The 22,229-nt window shown below is 43.2% G+C and overlaps 1 pseudogene; it reads left to right on the plus strand.

The window, feature by feature from the left end:
- The first annotated feature begins 88 nt into the window (after window positions 1-88).
- Window positions 89-17,758, plus strand: LOC141278963 (translationally-controlled tumor protein-like; annotated as a pseudogene).
- The last annotated feature ends 4,471 nt before the right edge of the window (window positions 17,759-22,229 follow it).

Here is a 22,229-nt window from a genome sequence, read left to right on the forward strand (position 1 = left end):
AATGACTGGTTGGAAGGTCAGCTTGGGGTGGTTGGATTGCTTGGAGCAGAAGAACACAGGAGTTCCCTCAAGGGTAAAGGCAGGTCAAGGGCAAACACACAAACACTAAGACCTGCTTTTGCTCCTTGTCCCCAGCCCTGGCCCAAGATCAGTTGCTCTGGAGTCCAGTTGAGAGTGGGTATGCCCGGGGGAAGTCGTGCGGTACTTGGAGAGAAAAACAGACTGAAGGTGAGGGAGCGTGCTAGTCCTTGCTCTGAATCACTGTGGATGTGAGCAACGTGACCAGCTCCTCTAACATAAACGAGGGTTGGTGATAGGCCCCGTCTGCTTCAGTGGATAGTGTGATAGTGCCCTGGGAACAGTATCATTTTTTTGAAGTTGGAACCATAGCTCTAAGAGAGGATACAGTGTCCATAGTGAGTGATGCTCTTCCCGGAAGCTGTTTGGGGCTGTAGCTGAGAGAAAGGCAGACTGCTGAACCCTACCACTCTCCTCAGTCATCTCTGGGAGACCCATCAGGGCTGGGCCACAGAGCCAGGCAAGCTGAATACAGCTGCCCCAAACTTAGAGACTGATTCAGAACATGACTCATACAGGCACCTACCTATATGATCACAGGCTGCAAAACAGGAAGGGGGAGGTGAATGAGTTGAAGCAAGTGAGAGGGCTTCCTAGAGGAGAAGAGTTAACATTTGGAAAAGGACTGGAATTGGCCTTTCCCAAAATGAGATTTTCAGAATCCCCAATCCATGGAACAGTAATTGGTGTTTGCAAAATGCTCCATGGTCAAATTATTTTGGGGAAATGCAGATTAAAACAGACATGCTTCTCACAACCTGAGGTTTGGGGTTACCATGGGACTCATGTGCATGAAACATGCTCAGAGAAAGGCGACACAGGATGTGGGAAGGGCCTGGCCTGGACCTCTGGCCTCTGTGGAATCTTGGCCCTGCTCTCACTTTCCAACCAAACTTTGCAGCAAAGTGTGTATCACAGAAGGGCTTTGTGGACTTTATGTGGTCCCTCCCTTTCCTGCCAGCAGTCCTTACTCCCAGGCCATGAAAGAACTTCCTTGTTCTCAGGCGCATGCCTCATTCCAGATGGGCTGCTGGCTCCTCCCATCATCCTTTGGGTCCTTTTGCAGAAGTCTTTGGAACCTCATTTATGCCCCAGGTTCCCTCATGCCTGCCACTTCCGAAGTTGATTAGTATTAATCTGGTCCATTAAATTAATTAACTAGGGCTTCCCTGGTCCTGCAGTGGTTAGGAATCTGCCTGCCAATGCAGGGGACACAGGTTCGAGCCGTGGTCTGGGAAGATCCCACATGCCGTGGAGCCACTAAGCCCGTGTGCCATAACTACTGAGCCTGCGCTCTAGAGCCCACGTGCCACAACTACTGAAGCCCACGTGCCTAGAGCCCGTGCTCCGCAGCAAGAGAAGCTACCGCAACGAGAAGCCTGCGCACCACAAGGAAGAGTAGCCCCCACTCACCACGACTAGAGAAAGCCCGCATGCAGCAACGAAGACCCAATGCAGTCAAAATAAATATATTTTTTTAATTAACTATTAATTTTCTATTAAATTTATTAGTGTTCCTAATAAAGCTAAAGATTGCCAGTCCAGGGCCCTCTGATCCCATACATTTCCTAGAGCAGGTACCCAGGAAAAGTAAGCAGGGTGTCAAGACCCATGGCTTAGGATTGGGGGGGGGGTCAATCTTGTAAGATCCTATGACCCAAGTGTTTTTTTCCTTCCTTTTCAGTTGGCTGGTGTCTGGGAGACAACAATGTGGAGAGGAAAGGGGAGAAGAGGAACACTCAATGTTTCTTGCTTTTAGCCACATCTCATTTCATGCTATTGTGCTGAAATGGCTGGAAGCTTTGGGAAGGTAGAAACGTGGGCTTCTAATTCTGGAATTACTGATGAAGACAAAAGAAAGTTCGGGTTTATTAGCTTGGTTCTCCTGCCCTCATTTCAGCTCCTCCAAAGAATAATCTAGAGAAACAAATGTGAGAAATTTGTTTCTAAACTACCACTAAAGACAGAGGTGTGAACTGAACTCAAGATGGGACTGTAAACTCATGATTCAGCTCTCCAAGACAGGTATGAGCTGTCCTCTTAAACTCCCCCTGGGTTGAGCCTCATATGTGAACACTCTTGATTAGTGTGTAATTGCCGAAATCAGAATTTTTAAAAGATAATAATACTCATTAACTGAGCTCAGAGTCACATGTTTCCTGCGTTTCTTGTTAAGCAGTATTCAGAGCTGTAATTAACATCCCTAGTGCTAAGAACAGGAAGAAAACAAATGATCAACTCCCATCTTAAAGAAAATAAACTTCCCTTACTCGTAGCTACATTTTTCTTAGCTGGTGACAGCCTGGACAGAGGACTGGAAAAAATAATGCAGCTTCTTTTGTCTCCAGGGTCAAGGCCGTTTGTTGATGCATAGAACACTGTGCTGGGTACGTTGGCCTGAGGAGTGTACGTTTGGGCCGTGTAATGTGTTGCTTGCCCAAGAAACATCCTTAACTACCACCACTGCAGCTCTCTGCCCCCAGGCCCTTCTGCTAGAAACACAGAATTATTGTGCCAATCACCATGCTTAAGTTCCCACCATTAGCCCTTTCTTTTTTCTTGAGGAAGGGGGATGTTATATTACCTAATTAAAGATACTAAAAAAAAAGAGAGACTTTCCTGGCAGTCCAGTGGTTAAGACTCTGCACTCCCAGTGCAGGGAGCCCAGGGGTTCAATCCCTGGATCCCTGGTTGGGGAACCAGCATGCCGCACGGCACGCCCCCCCCCCCAAAAAAAAAGATACTATTGCTCTTCCCTGGAGGAGGTAAATTCATGCCACCCCCAAATGCCAATTGCGCAAGGTAAGTGTGGACTGAAAGGGGAGGATATGGGCTCAGTTATAGATCTCCTGCTGCTGCTTATGAGCATGACTTTAAACAAGTCTTTTCCCCTCTGGACATCATTTTTCTTCTTAATCTTTTATGATGAGGACAGGAGTTCAAATTAGACATTAGATTTCCTGGATCCACAACAACTATTCTAGTGGTGCAGGGAAGGCTAAGAAGAATAAGCAGTGATCCTCAAGCAGTTTGTCCTCAAAGCAGGTAAATATAGCAGGTTTGTTAAATGAATCTTATTTTCCTAACGGTTTCCAGTAAAACATTGGGAATTGTAGGTTGAATAGTGTCGCCGCAAAATTCAAGTCTACCAGAAGAAGCTCAGTGTGACTTTAATTGGAAATAAGGTCTTTGCAGATGTAATTAGGGGAAGGATTAAGATGGGCTCATACTGTGTTAGGCTAGGCCCTAACTCCAATGAGAGTGTCCTTATGAGACAGAAAAGGATGTACAGGGACACACAGAGAAGATGACCTGAAGACAGGAGGAGATTGGAGTGATGCATTTATAAGCCAAAGAATGCCAGGAGCCACCAGAAGCTGGAAGAGTCAAGGAAAGAGTCTCCCTTAGAGCCTTGCGAAGGATTGTGGCCCTGTTGACACCTTGATTTTGGATTTCTGGCCTCCAAAACTGTGAGAGAATGAATTTCTGTTGTTTTAAAACCACCAAGTTTGTGGTAATTTGTTTCAGCAGCCCTAGCAAATTAATACAGGAGTAGTCTAAGGAATTTTCAGATACCAATTTTTATGAAATCACATTTGAGATTTAAGAAAAACTTTTTTCTATGATGATACAAAGAGGAAATGCACTTATAAAGTAGTGCTAAGACTTGTAAACGCAAAAATTAAAGCTCAGAACCATAATTTAATTGCTTCTGTCTGACAAACCTGTTCCTTCCAGGACCGAGGCAGTAATCCCCCAAACTGCCTACCTCTGGTTGCTTTTTCCTAACTGTGTCAAACTGCCTCAACATTTTTAACTTTTACCCTAGGTCATCTTTTCACAGTGTAGACAGCAGAGTCTCAGGATGCTTTCCCATCCTGAATTTATTAGCCAATAACATGGACAGCTCTCTGCAGTCCCCTTGATACCAGGAGAAAATAGAAGATCTAGCTAAGGCCTAACATACCTAAACTAGCTTTACAATAGGATCTGCCCTGTGCCTGCCTGTGCAGACCTGGACCTGCTCGCCAGAATGAGAAGGATGCCCAAGTCAGCAGAAAAAGTCAGCATTGACTTTATTGTTCCTGGGCTACTGGTTTATTTTATTTACTGTGGTCTTTATTAGGAAGGCTTAGCCTATCAAACTGGTATTTATTGCACTGAAAAGTTATTGATTGGGCTTCCCTAGTGGCGCAGTGGTTGAGAGTCCGCCTGCCGATGCAGGTGACATGGGTTCGTGCCCCCGTCCGGGAAGATCCCACATGCCGGTCTGGGAAGATCCCACATGCCGCGGAGCGGCTGGGCCCGTGAGCCATGGCCGCTGAGCCTGCGCGTCCAGAGCCTGTGCTCCGCAGCGGGAGAGGCCACAGCAGTGAGAGGCCCGCGTACCTCAAAAAAAAAAAAAAAAAAAAGTTATTGATTATATCCATTGACCCAGACTTCTGGGAATTTTAGGAAATATTCTAGGCAAGCATGCAAAGACAGATGTATAAGAATGGTTGTCGTAGCGTTAATTAGCAAAAAAACAAAACAAAAAACTGGAAGTATCCTAAGTCTATTAATAAGGAAATGGTTAAATAAAAATTTTAAATATTCTCTGGTCAATCTTATTACAGAGAGAGACCACTACATACTATGTTCCTCCTGATGGGTCACAATAGGAAGTTAGCAGCATTGCCTAAGAAGTATTCTTGCCAGGAAATCAAACTTGATCTGAGTAAGCTTTTAGATCTATCAGTTCTCAGAAAATACAGTGGATGGAAGAACATATTAATGGTAGAGCAGGGATGCAAACTACCAAATGCTGAATGTAAGGAAAATGATCTACTTTTTTCAATAAACAACTAGCACAAAAAAAAGAGAACTATTGTATATTAAGGGAGACTTGAGACAGGCGTAGAAAACTAATGTGTAGAGGGTGTTTACATCCTAATTCAAAACAATGTAACTGAAAAATATAATCAGGGAGGGAATTCCTGGCGGTGCAGTGGTTAGGACTCGGAGCTTTCACTGCCGGCCCGGGTTCAATCCCTGGTCAACCCCACAAGCCACACGATGCGGCCAAGAAAAAAAAATTACTATTAAAAAAAAAAGGTAATCAGGGAAAACTTAACACTGACTGAGTATTAGATAATAGCAAAGAATTACTGTTACTTTTTCTAGGTATAACAATGATACCTTGATTATGTTTGTTTGTTTGTTTTACTGATTATGTTTCTTTAATCTTACCTCTTAGAGATATTTTATTTACAGCTGAAATTACATGATGTCAAGGTTATGTTTTAAAATAATCCAGAGGGGGACTTCCCTGGCAGTCCAATGCTTAAGAATCTGCACTTCCACTGCAAAGAGCACGGGTTGAATCCCTGGCTGGGGAAGTAAGATCCCACATGCCACGCAGTGTGGCCAAAAAAATACTAATAAATAAATAATCCAGAGGGTTAGATTATTTTTATTTTTTTGGCTGCATTGGGTCTTCATTGCTGTGCACGGGCTTTCTCTAGTTGCGGTGGGCAGGCTTCTCATTGCATTCTCTTGTGGAGCGCAGGCTCTAGGCCCACAAGCTCAGTATTGTGGCTCACAGGCTCTAGAGCGCGGGCTCAGTAGTTGTGGCGCACGGGCTTAGTTGCTCCGCGGCATGTGGGATCTTCACGGACCAGGGATTGAACCCATGTCCCCTGCCTTGGCAGGTGGATTCTTAAGCACTGTGCCACCAGAGAAGTCCCTAGATTATTTTAAAGAGGTAATTTTATAATTGTTGAAGCTGCAAGATGGGTATATGGGGGCTTATGATGCTAGTATTTCTAATTATGTAATGTTAGAATTTTTTTGTAATAAAAGTTTTAAAAGTGGTATATAACAAGTAAATATATATGTAGTGACATAGGATGATTATAACATAGAATATATTATTAACAAAGTTATAAGCCAGCTTCTAATGCAGGATCTCTTGTAAAATTCATACATATCTACATTTAGGTACAGGAAAAATCTAAAATGTTATAACTAGAATGTCAGTAGTGGGTCTCTTGGCAGCAGAGTTTCAATGATTTTTTTAAATTAATGAATTTATTTATTTTTGGCTGCATTGGGTCTTCGTTGCTGCGTGTGGGCTTTCTCTAGTTGTGGCGAGCACGGGTTACTCTTGGTTGTGGTGTGCAGGCTTCTCATTGCGGTGGCTTCTCTTGTTGAGGAGCATGAGCTCTAGGCACATGGGCTTCAGTAGTTGTGGCACACAGGCTCAGTAGTTGTGATTCACAGGCTCTAGAGCGCAGGCTCAGTAGTTGTGGTGCACAGGCTTAGTTGCACCGCGGCATGTGGGATCTTCCCGGACCAGGGCTCGAACCCATGTCCCCTGCATTGGCAGGCGGATTCCTAACCACACTGCACCGCCAGGGAAGTCCCTCAATGATATTTTTTTTATTCCTTTGCTTATCTGTATTTTCTAGTAGTGTCACTTAAAATACACCCTCCCAGTTTTTCTTCAACATGTGCTGGTTGTGAATAAGAAGTTAGTAATAAAGGAGGAGAGAGAATATTGATTGCTCCTTTGCTCAAAAATCCTAGAACGAAAATTCCTCACTTCCCTTTCCTGGGGTACAAACATCCTGCTTAGGCCAGCCAGCTCATCCAATCCTCTCAATTCACACAGCACTTCCCTTTCTCAAGATTGCTCACCACCAACTCCTCCTGTCAAAATCTTTCAAGGTGTAGTTCAGGACCTAACTCTTTTAGAAAGTCTTCTATGATCACACCCTTCCTCAGGGAGCCCTGTTTTTTGGGGTCTTCCCAAGCACAGGCAGGAACATGATCGTCCCCAGAGCCCCAGAATCTTCTGGGGAGACTGAGAAAATTCCTTTGGGCCAATGAATTCATCATGAGCCCAGTAGGGGGAGCCAGAACTTACTTCCCAACCTCTGGAGGCACCACCCCTGTATAAACAAACTCCATATGGAGTGTGATCAAAGATATGCACAAAACATTTTTTTAAGAAGGGAGGGAGGAGAGGTAGGCAGGGCTGTAGTGTAATGTAAGTCTTAAAGGAGGTCTTTTTGTTTTGTTTTGTAATGAACTTTTCAGAGTGACAATCCTTGAACCAAGCTCCCCTATGCATTTATGTACAGATTTGACTTACAAAAATATATGCACACAATTTCTCAAAAGTATGTGTGTGTGTGTGTGTGTGTTGTTTAAAGCCAGATAGACCTTGCTGTTCGAGGAACAACAGGATGTTGCCAGGGCATCTCCAAATTCAATAAACTGAGCATTGGTTGGAGGAATTAGGTAGGAGGCAGCTTGGAGAAAGAGCACTGGATCTGAGGTTGATGTTCCTAGTTGTATCCTGTCTCTAATCATTAACCAGCTGTTTGACTGTAGGCTGTTTGAGTCTCTCTGGGCTGATTGTGAACTTCTGCGATAAGGGATGTGAAGGTGCTTTGAAATAGGGCACAACTGTGAAGCATTCGTAGATTTCACAGTCCCTGGAAGATGGCCAACCTCCCACACCTAAACTCAGTCCAAATAATTGTGACTATGGGACAGCCAGGAGCATGGGAACTAGCTGGAGTTATCTTGGACAAAAGGATCCAAGCCTTCAAGCGTCCAGCCAGGCCTTTACCCAAGCTAGAACTAGGGGCCCCTTTACACTTCCTGGTTGCATCCTCCCCTTTTAACCACAGAGAGGTGAGAGGCTTACCCAGGCTGCTCCTGCCAAAGGGAGCCATGTGTGGCTTTTCCCTAGGACACAGGGGACCTGAACAACCCTAGAGAGAGAAGCTGAAAGCTGGGCTTCTTGAGTCATTGTTGGAATGCAGCTTCTCTTAGAACTCTGCTAGAAGCTGAGCTGGTAGAATTGGAGCAAGGCCTCAAGGAAAGAGATGTTTTTAGAAGTGGCCACTGCTGACCAGGGTTAGGGCACGATGAGCATTAGCTCTGCCCTGCAGGCAAGGCCCCAGCATCTACAGGTCCAGTTTGGGTTCATCTGTGTTTGGAGTCAGGTGCCGATTTGTGTTTTCTCTGAGCTCTTACCCCTCTTTCTGCACTATTTGTAGCTGACTGTGGCTACAGTTGGGGACAGTAGTTTTCTGCAGGGGCTACTCCTCGACAGAACATGTTCAGGCCTGCAGGAACTGGCTTAACTTGCTTTTGAGAATCTTATTAACTCCACCTCAGACTCCTTTGGCTTCAGGGAAGAGAGGTATAAGAGTGGGAGGGGAGGAGACAGGATACAGCCAAAAGGAACTGTGAAATCAGGAGATGCCTGCAGAAGTAACTTTATTCTGAGGAAGGAGAAGTTTCCCTAGGTCTCCCTGAGCTTCCACCAAACTATCTCCTCACATGTCCCAGGACAGAGACGCCAGCCCCTCTCTCCTATAGTTGGCAACACTTTTTTTTTTTTTAACTTTTTTTTTTTTTTTTTTGCGGTACACAGGCCTCTCACTGCTGTGGCCTCTCCCGTTGCGGAGCACAGGCTCCAGACGCGCAGGCTCAGCGGCCATGGCTCACAGGCCCAGCCGCTCCGCGGCATGTGGGATCTTCCCGGACGGGGGCACGAACCCATGTCCCCTGCATCGGCAGGCGGACTCTCAACCACTGTGCCACCAGGGAGGCCCTAGTTGGCATCACTTTTGATTCTCCAGGAAGTCGCCCTGGTGGAGAAGTCTTCCCTGCCCATCAGCATCATGCAGGTCTCCAGGAGGAGTCATCTACGGTCAGGCCTCACCCTTTGCAGACTAGACTTGGATTCCTTGAGGGCAGGGCCTGGGCTGTTGAAAGGCTCTCCGCCAAGTCTGTGTGGGTTCGGCACTGGGCTGAGGAGCAGAGCAGCCCCTGGAAACTTCCATCCACCCAGCTAGTCTTCTGCTTCCAGCACTATATGACAGCTCAGTGTCCTAACTTGGAGCTTTCTTGACTCCTCTTGTATCTTATGTTCCTGACAACTTGCTGTGTTGCACACTTTAAGGCCAAATTATGGGGCATGAACAGCATTGTTTGAAATTTCAGTGAATAGAATGGTGATAGGTTGCTTCCTTGTAGCCTCCAGATCTGCTTTCCACCCTCCCTGTTCAGTGCCTCAGTTTGGTCTTTTATCAACAGACTTCCTTGTCCTCTGGCTTCTAGTTACGTTCAGCCAATGGAGGCTAAAAGTGGGAAAAAGAGGGATGTGAGATTGTTTATTCCCCATCATACACCCCACCTTCCTAAAAGCAGGGTCTCTGCAGACACCTTTCATACGCTCTCTGCTTCCTCCCTTTGTCCCCTCAGGTCCCATAGTGATCAAGTTTCCCACTGTCATTGGTCCTGGGATACTGCATCATTTCTTGTTGCTTTTCCTTTATTAAACTCTCAATTATCCATCTGTTTATTTCTGGGACCCTCATAGATAGGACAAGTGCCACTGAGATATATGAATTACCACCTAACCTAGCTCTGTCACATGTCTGTGGTACCTTGACAAGTTACTCAACCTCTCTGAGCCTTGGTTTCTTCATATGTAAAATACTGCAGGGAGAGGAGGTATGCTCTGAGGTCACTTTTCAGTTTAGAATCTTTGGTTCTAAGGTGATAAGTGTAGGTCCTACAGAATTTAACCAGGAGAATATGGGTCTGAATGGAAAAATATGTAAAATTATTCCATTGGGCATTCGGGAGTAGGGGTTACAGGAGTTACCTCAGACTTAAGAGTTGGTAGAGGAAAAGGCAAGAAATACCTCCACCTGTGCTGCATGTGTATTTATTTTAAACATGATACTTTCCGAGAAATTCTCCAGACTTGTGGTAGGAATCAGCTCTTATTTTGTCTTCAGCTCTGTTTGTATTTGTCTTCTTTTGTTAGAAAATGTAGGAAAAATCTCTTTCTCTTGGTGTTTTTTTCTCTACTTCTATTAATCTATTTCTATTAACCTAGTCTCTCTCTGTATTTGTTTTCTTCTTTTTATTACTGTTTCTCTCCATTAAAACAAAGAAAAGAGGGACTTCCCTGGTGGCACAGTGGTTAGGAATCCACCTGCCAATGCAGGGGACAGGGGTTCGAGCACTGGTCCAGGAAGATCCCACATGCCGCAAAGCAACTAAGCCTATGCGCCACAACTAGTGAGCCTACACTCTAGAGCCTGCGAGCCACAACTACTGAGCCCACGTGCCGCAACTGCTGAAGCCCTCACGCCTAGAGCCCGTGCTCTGCAACAAGAGAAGCCACCGCAATGAGATGCCCGTGCACCGCAACGAAGAGTAGCCCCCGCTTGCTGCAAGTAGAGAAAGCCTGCGTGCAGCAACGAAGACCCAACACAGCCAAAAATAAATAAGTAAATAAATAAAATTTTAAAAAAAACCAAACAACAAAGAAAAGAAAAGAAAGAAAAGGTATTCCCTTCAGTACCTACTTAGCAGGGGAAAATCAGAAAGTTCCTAAACAAAGGCTCCTGGCAGGCATCCAAATGAAGCAGTTCAAACTGACCAGCACCTGGAGCTGCCAGTTAAAGAGTCGCAAATGCTGGAAATTTTTGGCTCAGGAGGAGTTTTCCCAGGCTGAGATCAAGCCTGACAATTTTAACTTTCCACTTCAGACTGAATCCACTTTGGAATCTACCTGGCTGTTTCTCACACCACTCAGGTGCCTTGTACCTGTGATTTCAGGAATAGAGCTTAAAACCCAGAGAGGGAGGCTGAGATTTCTCTGTAACTGGAGTCATAGAAGGCCCTAAGACTTCTAGAGCTGGAAGGACTTCAAAGAGTATTTATAACAAAACCTCTATGTTTTACAAATACAGGAACTAAGATGCAGAGAGAGGAAGGGTCTTGCCCAAGGACACACAGTAAAGTAACAGCAGAGCTATTAACAGTTAAAAGGTACAAGATGCCACATATTAACTCCTTTAATCCTCATAACAACCCTATGGAGACAGCATTAGTAGCACCTTCTCATTTTACAGATGAGGAAACAGTCCCAGAGAGGTAAAGAACTTGCCTGCACTGAAGTCTGTGTTCTCCACTACTTCAATCTACCGCCTCCAAGGATGATGTTGTAGCTTGATGTAGCCTGTGGCTTGAAATATGGTGGGAATATTGATGTCACAGAAATCAGCAAATACTACAAATCAGCTTGTTTTGTTGATTGTCACAGTTTAAGAAAGTGATGAAGGACTTCCCTGGTGATGCAGTGGTTAAAAATCCACCTGCCAATGCAGGGGACATGGGTTTGATCTCTGGTCCGGGAAGATCCCACATGCCACAGAGCAACTAAGCCCATGAGCCACAACTCCTGAGCCCGCGTGCTGCGACTACTGAAACCTGCATGCCTACAGCCCATGCTCCACAACAAGAGAAGCCACCACAATGAGAAGCCCGCGCAGCACAATGAAAGAGTAGCCACAAGAGTAGCCCCCACTCGCCACAACTAGAGAAAGCCCACACGCAGCAATGAAGACCCAAGGCAGACAAAAGTAAAATAAAATAAAATAAATAAATGAAATAAAATAAAATTATTAACAAAAAAAGAGAAAGTGATGAAGATGCCGAAGCACGGGGAGATGCAGGGACCCCCATGAGAGAGATGGGAGGATCAATTTCAACGAGTTTCCAATATGGATCCCATTCTCTGTCATGTGTAACCTTTAAAATAAACTCCTTTTTTCTTAAGTCTTCCCCGTTATCAATAAAAGTGTGTGTGTGTGTTTAGGTATAATTTATATAAAATAAAATGCAGAGATACTAAAAATTCAGTTCACTGAGTTTTTACAGTGTTTACCCCCAGGCAACCACCACTCTAAATGAGAGAACATCCCCATCATTCCAGAAAGTTCGTTCAAGCCTCTAACCAGTAAAATTTCCACCATGGCTTCCAACCTGCCCTCCCCCAGCCATTTTCTGATTTCTTTCATATATATGGTATTTCAGTCTTCCGGTTGCTCAGGCCAAAAACCTTAGAGTCATCCTTGACTCATTTCTTTCTCTCACACCCGACATCCACAGTGTTTCCTGTCAGGTAGATTTTCAAAATATATCTAAAATCTAACTGCTTCTCATCAACTCCACTGCTGCCTCCTTGGTCCAAGCCACATCATCTCTCACCTTCTGACCGGTCTCCAGCTTCCTTACCTTCCCAAGCTCCTCCACTCCTCATACAGTCTGTTCACACAGCTGCCTGAGCGATCTTTTAAAAATGTAAATTCAGATCATGACACCGCTCTGTAAAACGCTCCAATGCTTACCATCTCTCAGAGTAGAATCAACCTCAAGCTCTCTACCGTTGTAAGGTCGTCTCCAATTTTTGGATCTCAATCTACTGCTCCCTGCTGGCTTACCAGGCTCAAGCCAAACCAGCCTCTTTGCTATTCCCAGAACACACAAGCACATTCCCCCCTCACAGACTTTGTCCTTTCTGGTTCTTTTTTTTAAATCAGCTCGTGTGTGTGTGTGTGTGTGTGTGTGTGTGTGTGTGTGTGTGTGTTTTATTTATTTGCTTGCATTGGGTCTTAGCTGCAGCTCACCAGCTCCTTAGTTGTGGCATGCTAACTCTTAGTTGCTGCATGCTTGTGGGATCTAGCTCCCAGACCACGAGTCAAACCCAGGCCTCCTGCATTGGGAGCACAGAGTCTTAACCACTGCACCACCAGGGAAGTCCCTGTCCTTGCTGGTTTTGAAACAGGAGAGAAGGGGCAGGGCACAACCTTTAAAAGAATGACATAGAGCCTCATCCACCAGAGGGCAGACAGCAGAAGCAAGAAGAACTTCTGCAGCCTGTGGAAGGAAAACCACACTCACAGAAGAATAGACAAAATGAAAAGGCAGAGGACTTTGTACCAGATGAAGGAACAAGATAAAACCCCAGAAATACAACTAAATGAAGTGGAGATAGGAAACCTTCCAGAAAAAGAGTTCAGAATAACGATATGACGATGATCCAGGACCTCGGAAAAAGAATGGAGGCAAAGATTGAGAAGATGAAAGAAATGTTTAACAAAGACCTAGAAGAATTAAAGAACAAACACCTAGAAGAATTAACAAACAGAGACGAACAATACGATCACTGAGATGAAAAATACACTAGAAGGAATCAATAGCAGAATAACTGAGGCAGAAGAACGGATAAGTGACCTGGAAGACTGAATGGTGGAATTCACTGCCTTGGAACAGAATAAAGAAAAAAGAATGGCTTTTCCGCCCACTCCCCCCTCCCTGCAAGTGCCGCTTCTGCTGCACTGCGCTCTCTCTGAGCTCCGGGCTCCTACTAAGCTAGTGCCACCGTTGTCTCCCTCCAGTCGCCATCATGATCATCTACCGGGGCCTCATCAACCATGATGAGATGTTCCCTGACATCTCATCAGAGATCAAGATCCAGGAGATTGCGGATAGGCTGTGTCTGGAGGTGGAGGGGAAGATGGTCAGTAGGAGAGAGGCTAACATTGATGACTCGCTCATTGGTGGAAATGCCTCCTCTGAAGGCCCTGAGGGCAAAGGTACTGAAAGCACAGTAATCACTGGTGTGGATACTGTCATGAACAATCACGTGCAAGAAACCAGCTTCACAAAGGAAGCCTACAAGAACTACATCAAGGATTACATGAAGTCAATCAAAGGGAAACTTGAAGAACAGTAGACCAGAAAGAGTAAAACCTATTATGACAGGGACTGCAGAACAAATCAAGCACATCCTTGCTAATTTCAAAAACTATCAGTTCTTTATTGGTGAAAACATGAATCCAGATGGCATGGTTGCTCTGCTGGACTACTGTGAGGATTGTGTGATACCAAATAGGATTTTCTTTAAGGATGGTCTAGAAATTGAAAAATGTTAACAAATTTGGCTGTTTGGATCTATCACCTGCTCATCAGAACTGGCTGGCTGCTGCTTTTCATCCACATAAAACCAGGACTTAGACAAATGGGACTGATGTCAACTTGAGCTCTTCGTTTTGATGTTGATTTGTTCGGAGCGGAGGCACTGTTTTTGAGGAAAATAAAAAAACATGTCATGTAGGTTGTCTAAAAATAAAATGAAAAGAAAAAGGAATGTAAAGAAATGAAGACAGCCTAAGAGACTTTTGGGACAATACTAAACACAACAACATTCACATTATAAGGGTCCCAGAAGGAGAAGAGAGAAAGGACCCGAGAAAATATTTGAAGAGATTATAGTCGAAAACTTCCCTAACGTGGGAAAGGAAATAGCCACCCAAGTCCAGAAAGCACAGAGAGTCCAAGGCAGGATAAACCCAAGAAGAAACACGCCGAGACACATAGTAATCAAACTGACAAAAAATAAAGACAAAGAAAAATTATTGAAAGCAACAAGGGAAAAACGACAAATAACATACAAGGGAACTCCCATAAGGTTAACAGCTGATTTCTCATCAGAAACTCTACAAGCCAGAAGGGACTGACACAATATATTTAAAGTGATGAAAGGGAAGAACCTATAACAAAGATTACTCTACCTGGCAAGGATCTCATTCAGATTTGATGGAGAAATCAAAAACTTTACAGACAACGCAGGGAGGTGGGGTGGTGGTGTGATGAATTGGGCGATTGGGATTGACAGGTATACACTGATGTGTATAAAATTGATGATTAATAAGAACCTGCTGTATAAAAAATAAATAAAATAAAATTTTAAAAAAGAACAGGTGAAAAGCCAAAACTGATTATTTTATTCCTAGTGACATTTTATATGTTAAATAATTATTTTATAAATTTTTCAATTGATTATATTGGATTTGATAGGAATAAAAAAAACAAAAAAGCTTTACAGACAAGCAAAAGCTAAGAGAATGCAGCATCACCAAACCAGCTCTACAACAAATGCTAAAAGGACTTCTCTAAGTGGGAAACACAAGAGAAGAAAAGGACCTACAAAAACAAATCCATAACAATTAAGAAAATGGTCATAGGAACATACATACTGATAATTACCTAAAACGTGAATGGATTAAATGCTCCAACCAAAAGACACAGGCTTGCTGAATGGATACAAAAACAAGACCCATATATATGCTGTCTCCAAGAGACTCACTTCAGACCTAGGGACACATACAGACTGTGAAGGGATAGAAAAAGATATTCCATGCAAATGGAAATCAAAAGAAAGATAGAGTAGCAATACTCATATCGATAAAATAGACTTTAAAATAAAGAATGTTACAAGAGACAAGGAAGGATACTACATAATGATCAAGGGATCAATCTAAGAAGAAGATATAACAATTATAAATACATATGCACCCAACATAGGAGCACCTCAATACATAAGGGAAATGCTACCAGCTATAAAAGAGGAAATCAACAGTAACACAATAATAGTGGGGGACTTTAACACCTCACTTACACCAATGGACAGATGATCGAGACAGAAAATTAATAAGGAAACACAAGCTTTAAATGACACATAGGCCAGATAGATTTAATTGATATTTATAGGACATTCCATCTGAAAACAGCAGATTACACTTTCTTCTCAAGTGTACATGGAACATTCTCCAGGATAGATCATATCTTGGGTCACGAATCAAGCCTCCGTAAATTTAAGAAAATTGAAATCATATCAAGCATCTTTTCTGACCACAATGCTATGAGATTAGAAATAAATTATAGAGAAAAAACGTAAAAAACACGGACACATGGAGGCTAAACAGTATGTTACTAAATAACCAAGAGATCACTGAAGAAATCAAAGAGGAAATCAAAAAATACCTCAAGGCAAATGACAATGAAAACATGACGATCCAAAACCTATGGGATGCAGCACAAGCAGTTCTAAGAGGGAAGTTTATAACCATACAAGCTCACCTTAAGAAACAAGAAAAATCTCAAATAAACAATCTAACCTTACACCTAAAGCAACTAGAGGAAGAAGGACAAACAAAACCCAAAGTTAGTAGAAGGAAATAAATCATGAAGATCAGAGCAGAAATAAATGAAATAGAAACAAAGAAAACAATAGCAAAGATCAATAAAACTAAAAGCTGGTTCTTCGAGAAGATAAACAAAATTGATAAACCTTTAGCCAGACTCATCAAGAAAAAGAGGGAGAGGACTCAAATCAATAAAATTAGAAATGAAAAAGGAGAAGTTACAACAGACACTGCAGAAAAACAAAGCATCCTAAGAGACTACTACAAGCAACTCTATGCCAAAAAAATGGACAACTTGAAAGAAATGGACAAATTCTTAGAAAGGTATAAGCTTCCAAGACCGAACCAGGAAGAAACAGAAAATATGAACAGACCAATGACAAGCAGTGAAATTGAAACTGAGATTTAAAATCTTCCAACAAAGAAAAGTCCAGGGCCAGATGGCTTCACAGGTGAATTCTATCAAACATTTAGAGAAGAGCTAACACCCATCCTTCTCAAACTCTTCCAAAAAATGGCAGAGGAAGGAACACTCCCAAACTCGTTCTGTGAGGCCACCATCACACTGATACCAAAACCAGACAAAGATACTACAAAAAAAGAAAATTACAGACCAATATCACTGAAGAATATAGATGCAAAAATCCTCAACAAAATACTAGCAGACAGAATCCAACAACACATTAAAAGGATTATACACCATGATCAAGTGGGATTTATCCCAGGGATGCAAGGATTCTTCAATACATGCAAATCAATCAATGTGATACACCATATTAACAAACTGAAGAATAAAAACCATATGATCATCTCAATACATGCAGAAAAAACTTTTGACAAAATTCAACACCCATTTATGATAAAAACTCTCCAGAAAGTGGGCATAGAGGGAACCGACCTCAACATAATTAAGGCCATATACGACAAACCCACAGCAAACATTCTCAATTGTAAAAAACTGGAAGCATTTCCTCTAAGACCAGGAACAAGACAAGAATGTCCACTCTTGCCACTATTATTCAACATAGTTTTAGAAGTCCTAGCCACAGCTATCAGAGAAGAAAAAGAAATAAAAGGAACACAAATTGGAAAACAAGAAGTAAAATTATCACTGTTTGTAGATGACATGATGTTGTACGTGGAGAATCCTAAAGATGCCACCAGAAAACTACTAGAGCTAATCAATGAATTTGGCAAAGTTGCAAGACACAAAATTAATGTATAGAAATCTCTTGCATTCCTATACACTAACAATGAAAGATTAGAAAAAGAAATTAAGGAAACAATCCCATTCACCATTGCAACAAAAAGAATAAAATACCTAGGAATAAACCTACCTAAGGAGGTAAAAGACCTGTACTCAGAAAACTATAAGACACTGATGAAAGAAATCAAAGATGACACAAACAGATGGAGAGATATACCATGTTCTTGGATTGGAAGAATCAATACTGTGAAAATGACCATACTACCCAAAGCAATCTACAGATTCAATGGAATCCCTATCAAATTACAAGTGGCATATTTTACAGAGCTAGAACAAAAAATCTTAAAATTTGTATGGAGACACAAAAGACCCCAAATAGCCAAAGCAGTCTTGAGGGAAAAAAACGGAGCTGGAGGAATCAGACTCCCTGACTTCAGACTATACTACAAAGCTACAGTAATCAAGACAATATAGTGCTGGCACAAAAACAGAAATATAGATCAATGGAACAGGATAGAAAGCCCAGAGATAAACCCACACACCTATGGTCAACTAATCTATGACAAAGGAGGCAAGAGTATACAATGGAGAAAAAAGAGTCTCTTCAATAAGTGGTGCTGGGAAATCTGGACAGCTACATGTAAAAGAATGAAATTAGAACACTCCCGTCATACACAAAAATAAACTCAAAATGGATTAGAGACCTAAATGTAAGACCGGGCCCTATAAAACTCTTAGAGGAAAATATAGGAAGAACACTCTTTGACATAAATCACAGCAAAATCTTTTTTTTTTTTGGCGGTACGCGGGTCTCTCACTGTTGTGGCCTCTCCCGTTGCGGAGCACAGGCTCCGGACACGCAGGCTCAGCGGCCATGGCTCACAGGCCCAGCCGCTCCGCGGCATGTGGGATCTTCCCGGACCGGGGCACGAACCCGTGTCCCCTGCATCGGCAGGCGGACTCTCAACCACTATGCCACCAGGGAAACCTGCAAGATCTTTTTTGATCCACCTCCTAGAGTAATGGAAATAAAAACAAAGATATACAAATGGGACCTAATGAAACTTAAAAGCTTTTGCAAAGCAAAGAAAACTACAAACAAGACAAAAACACAACTCTCAGAATGGGAGAAAATATTTGCAAATGAATCAACGGACAAAGGATTAATCTCCAAAATATATAAATAGCTCATGCAGCTCAATATTAAAAAACATGCAACCCAATCCAAAAATGGGCAGAAGACCTAAATAGACATTTCTCCAAAGAAGACATACAGATGGCCAAGAAGCACATGAAAAGCTGCTCAACATCACCAATTATTAGAGAAATGCAAATCAAAACTACAATGAGGTATCACCTCACACCAGTTAGAATGGGCATCATCAGAAAATCTGCAAACAACAAAAGCTGGAGACGGTGTGGAGAAAAGGGAACCCTCTTGCACTGTTGGTGGGAATGTAAATTGATACAGCCACTATGGAGAACAGTATGGAGGTTCCTTAAGAAACTAAAACTAGAACTACCATATGACCCAGCAATCCCACTACTGGACATATACCTAGAGAAAACCATAATTCAAAAAGACACATGCACCCCAATATTCATTGCAGCACTATTTACAATAGCCAGGTCATGGAAGCAACCTAAATGCCCATCGACAGACGAATGGATAAAGAAGATGTGGTACATATATACAATGGCATATTACTCAGCCATAAAAAGGAACGAAATTGGGTCATTTGTAGAGACGTGGATGAATCTAGAGACTGTCATACAGAGTGAAGTAAGTCAGAAAGAGAAAAACAAATATGGTATATTAACGCATATATGTGGAACCTAGAAAAATGGTACAGATGAACTGGTTTGCAGGGGGGTGGTGGTGGTGGGATGAATTGGGAGATTGGGATTGATATATATACACTAATATGTATAAAATAGATAACTGAGAAGAATCTGCTATATAAAAAAATAAATAAAATAAAATTCAAAAAAAAGAATCACATAGTCCGAGGACATGACATAAACTGGTTAGAACCAATAGGTCCAAGTTGGCTGATGATTGACTTCCGCCAGACCCTGAACACACTAAATGACACACCCACGGGTGCCATGACAGTTCCAAGGCCTACCATAAAGATGAAAAAGTGGGCGGTGGCCCAATTTCTGGGAATCCCCACCCCTTTCCCAAAATAGCTGGCATACTCCTCCCACTCATTAGCCTATGAAATTACCCACCTCTATAAAAACTGACAAACCCATACCCTGGTGCTGCTCTCTCCTGAGATGGTCCACATTCTGTCTGTGGAGTGTGTTTCTCTCTAAATAAACACATTTCTTACCTATCACTTTGTCTTTGAATTCTTTCTGTAATGAGACCTTAAGAAACTGAGACAAGGTATGTGATCTCCATTAAAAGACCATGAGTTCAAGTCCCAATCTGGGTTTTTGCTGGGTTCAAGTCCCAACCCATGGGTTCAAGTCCCAATCTGAGTTACACAGTTTCAGTTTCTCTACTTGAGACACTCTTCACGTGGCTCACTCCCTCAGTTCATTCAGGTCTCTGTTCAGCTGTTATCTTATTATAGAGACCTTCCCTGACTGCCCATCCAAAATAGCACATTCCCTGACACTCTGACCCCAGTCTCTGTTTATTATTTCTCCTAGTCCTTAAGACCTCACGTTTTGTTTTTCAATTAATTAATTAATTAATTTATTTATTTATTTATTTTTGGCTGTGTTGGGTCTTCATTGCTGCGTGCGGGCTTTCTCTAGTTGTGGCGAACGGGGGCTACTCTTTGTTGTGGTGCGTGGGCTATTCATTGTGGTGGCTTTTCTTTGTTGCAGAGCATGGGCTCTAGGCGCGTGGGCTTCAGTGGTTGTGATACATGGGCTCAGTCGTTGCAGCTCACGGGCTCTAGAGCACAGGCTCAGTAGTGTGGCACACAGGCTTAGTTGCTCCGTGGCATGTGGGATCTTCAAGGACCAGGGCTCGAACCCGTGTCCCCTGCATTGGCAGGCAGATTCTTAACCACTGCGCCACCAGGGAAGTCCCAAAACCTCACGTTATATTATGTCTATTTACTGTCTTTTTCTCCGAACGGGTATGCTGGTAAAATGTTTAACAACTAGCTCTCTGAAAACTATTGAAAGTGAGCGGGGCCCGGTGGGGCTCCCAGGCGTGGAGGCCTTTTTGTCCCCCACTTCTTGTGGCCAAGACACCAGCCTCCATGACCTTCCCTGAGTTCCAAAGGGCAGATTCAAATGGTTGCTCATCAAGGGAGGAGTAGCCAAAAAACCACGCAAGCAAGATTAAAGGGATCAGAGAAGCTCATCAAGATTAGGAGACCAAGGCGAGATTAAGGAGGGCAGGCCTTGCTCGCACTCTAATCTTGTCAGAGACCCCACCTTTGAACTATTGTTATAAACCCTCATCAAATCCTCCCGGGTTGAGACACATAGTTTTTCCGAGGCAGGAGCCCACTGTGCCCCCTTTTGCCTGGCAAAGTAATAAAGCTATCCTTCTCTACTTCACCCAAAACTCTGTCTCTGAGATTTGATTTGTCACCAGTGTACAGAAAGGCCAAGCTTTTGGTAACGGTATGAATGTGTTACAGAACACAGTTCATGTGCCTGACGGACAGTGAGGGCAAACATACCGAAACATCGGAGTTTGGAGCAGAGAAAGGTTTATTGCAGGGCCACGCTCAAACTCCCCAGTGGTTTTTGTTTTTAATTTTTTTAACACCTTTATTAGAGTATAATTGCTTTACAATGGTGTGTTAGTTTCTGCTTTATAACAAAGTGAATCAGCTATACTCCCTAATGGTTTTTGGGGAAAGGTTTTTATAGGCAAAATTTGGGGTGAGGGCTGCAGGGTGTGTGACTTTCTTCCAGTTGGTTGGTGGTGAGGTAACAGGGCAGAGCTCCAGGAATCTTGTGCTCAGGGACCTTAGTTCTCACAGAATAACTCAAAGATATTGTTTTGTATATTCCCCCCCCCCCTTTATTTTTGGCCACACTGCGAGGCATGTGGAATCCTAGTTCCCCAACCAGGGATCGAACCCATGCCCCTTGCAGTGGAGGTCCCTATTTTGTATATTCCTTGAGGAGGAAACAGGACCCTACCCCAAGGCTGCACTAATGTTTCTTGACTGTTCCTCCCTTGTTTCTGCAACCCCTCCCTTCCCTGATTAGCAACTTTCTGAATCTGCCCTTTTAAACTTAGGGAAGGTCAAGGAAGCTTAATGAAGCCTTTTTCCTACAAACAAGAAATAGGGGACACAGAAAGGCTTTTGTATCCTGGAGGGCCCCACAGAGCCCTTCTCAGTTTCAAACGTATATATATACATACCTAATTTTTTTTAAATTTATTTCATTTTTGGCTGCATTGGGTCTTAGTTGCTGCACGTGGGCTTTTCTCTGGTTGCAGCGGGGGGGGGGGGAAGCGGGGTGCCACTCTTTGTTGCGGTACGCGGGCTTCTCATTGCAGTGGCTTCTCTTGTTGCGGAGCATGGGCTCTAGGTGTGTGGGCTTCAGTAGTTGTGGCTCACGGGCTCAGTAGTTGTGGCTCACAGGCTCTAGAGTGCAGGCTCAGTAGTTGTGGTACACGGGCTTAGCTGCTCCGCGGCATGCGGGATCTTCCCGGACCAGGGCTTGAACCCATGTCCCCTGCCTTGGCAGGCAGATTCTTAACCACTGTGCCCCAGGGAAGCCCTACATACCTAATTTTATTTATAAGTTTAGTGATACAAAGGATGTGTAAAACACAATTTACATATAACAAAATATAAATGCTCTTACTGGAAATTCCATATTCTCACAGAATGCTTTTGTTGCTATTTGACAAACTCTTGTATCCATAGCCAGTCTATCTTTGCAGCTAACAAGTGTAGTTCCAGCATAAAAATTGGCTGATATTTTTGTGTATAGAGTGTTGTCCAACACCACCAAGTAATGCTCCAGTTCTCAGGTGGACACAGACTGGGTACCCTCCATTGTAACTCAGTTCTGACACTATGTGTCAGATCTCACAGGTCAGGGGCTCAGACCTACAGGACTGCCCTCAATTTAGATGCCAACTGCAAGCGCACGTTGCA

The sequence above is a fragment of the Tursiops truncatus genome, chromosome 6 (assembly GCF_011762595.2).
Source record: "Tursiops truncatus isolate mTurTru1 chromosome 6, mTurTru1.mat.Y, whole genome shotgun sequence".
Classification (NCBI taxonomy): Eukaryota; Metazoa; Chordata; class Mammalia; order Artiodactyla; family Delphinidae; genus Tursiops; species Tursiops truncatus.